We start from the raw sequence: 2,115 nt of genomic DNA on the forward strand, positions 1-2,115 counted from the left end.
AGTGGTTGCTTATCTGCCGAGGAGCTTCTAGCTGCCCTCACACAAGACACAACCGTTGTTTACCCTTAGACTTGCCTCTTACCCAATGCTCTCTCTCTCTCTCTCTCTCTCTCTCTCTCTCTCTCTCTCTCTCTCTCTCTCTCTAAGGATTGACGCGGGTGGCCTCAAGACCCCAGTTGCTCTCGTACTCAGTAAGTTCGTGATTGCTATGGGTGGAAGACAGTAGAGTATGTGCGCGTGTGAGCCAACTAACTGCTCTCGAGTGACACTCGTCTCGCTTATTTCGTTAGATGGGCGTGTTGGTGAAAGATGGTATCGCGCTACGGTACAAGAGGGCGGCCGGGTGACGTTTGGGGAGGAAGGAGGTGGTCGGCGGGCGGAGTTGTCACTCTACAACGCATCCGGACTGCCGCCCAGCCCCGTAACTTGATCTCCTGCCTCCTGTCACGACCCAAGACACGAAAAACTGCCGCCAAGCGAACAGGTGGCGGTGGCCGAGATGAGGGCCTTGGCACGGAGCCAGGGATACACGCACACACTTACACACACACACGGTGCTCCTACTGCTGCTGATTCCGTTCCATGGGCAAGGGGCTGGGTGGGGGAATGGGAGAGGGGCAGGCAGGTGGCGTTAGAAGTAGTAGAAGAAAAAAGAAGTCCGTGGTTTTGTGTGTGTGTACGTATGTATGCGTGTGTGTTTCAGGTGGGATCACCCACCACCTTCCACACTCCCCCTCGCACTCTGACCACCCACCGCCCCGATGCCCCAAACGTGGCCACAACCCTCTGTGTGGGTCAGGGTGGAGCAGGCGGCCCGCCGTCGACCCGTGTGTGGTCTGTGGGGCCGTGTGGTCGAGCCCACCCCCGGGCCAACCGCTGCCCGCGACAGCCATAACAAACCACAGATTATCAAGTCCTTCGGAAAATAGTTCGTCCTTCCCAATACTCCACTCCGCGAACGTCTCAGGGGAGATTTTAGCATCACGTTCTAAGCAGAGCATCGGGACAAGGTCTAAGTGCACTCGTTACGCTGCATAACGAGGCCACGGGAATGTCATAGGTTGCGAGAGGGTCCGTGAGGGTGAGCGAAGCGCAGGGAAATGAACGTTGTTGGAGCTACAGGTATAGTAAAGCTAGGCATCGTCGGCTCGAACCAACGGAGTCAAGCAGTCTAGTGGACTGTGGGTCGGCGGTGGTGGTGCAGTAACCCGCCCCAGAAGAGAGACACTCCAGTTGTACTACGGCAGTCACCTCTTCCACACACACGCGATACCACTCTCTCTTCTTGAGCAAGAGCTCCATCGACATTCGTCAAGTCCGGCCGCCCGCCCAACTTTTGTTCAAATATTCCTCTCTCCCATTTTGATCCTCACCCATTTCCAACGTCTTATAGATAACTCACACAACACCGCAGTCTTTCTTTGATCTTACAATTTTAAATCAACATTTCTTCGCGAATGTCACGGTAAAAGTTCAGTAGCGCCTCAACAGCACGTGTTCATTTCCCCTCATTCGGTACAATGTCGCACGCTTAAATCGCAAGGGAATTATATCCAAGGCGTTTGTGATGTCTTATTGACATAAGTTATATTATAATATTTGTGCTTTTTACTCCTTTTCCAAAATCACAGATCCCAACCAAACTAGGAAGATTACATCAGATATAATTAATATAACTCGTCTTTAATTACATTTTCAGCATTAATTTAAAACAAATCTGACCCTGTTTCACAGTAGTGTATAGTGGATCGTCTTATTAATATTTCAAAGCACGCCTTTCTACCATTGCAATAACAATACAACTTCGTTAATAGACCGACGTATACTAGCAAATATAAAGTAAATCAGTATCTCACCTTTGTAAGTTCAACATCTTGTTAGACCATATCGTCCCTGCTGTTATAATTATATTCTTTAGACACCTGTCTTCGTGAGAGTTTATTTAAGAAAGAAAACGACAATACTGTATTGCAACTACAAATTATTTCCTATAAAACGAATATTACAACACACTTTGCTTTCGAAAATTAACCTTTGACGAAAAACTAAAGCCAAGAAGAAGAGAGGCTAGTAGAAGTGTCTAACCGCCCCCGAGACAAAACTTTTCATTAACCT

At 48.7% G+C, this 2,115-nt stretch overlaps 1 protein-coding gene across 1 annotated transcript in view; it reads left to right on the plus strand.

Moving 5' to 3' along the window:
- The first annotated feature begins 609 nt into the window (after window positions 1-609).
- The window catches only part of LOC137652139 (uncharacterized), a 70,260-nt gene continuing 68,754 nt past the window's right edge, over window positions 610-2,115 (plus strand). The window contains exon 1 of the mRNA XM_068385337.1: window positions 610-2,115. This exon is cut by the window's right edge and continues 811 nt beyond it. The gene's annotated coding sequence lies outside the window, so the exon portion shown is untranslated.

Source organism: Palaemon carinicauda, chromosome 13 (assembly GCF_036898095.1).
Source record: "Palaemon carinicauda isolate YSFRI2023 chromosome 13, ASM3689809v2, whole genome shotgun sequence".
NCBI lineage: Eukaryota > Metazoa > Arthropoda > Malacostraca > Decapoda > Palaemonidae > Palaemon > Palaemon carinicauda.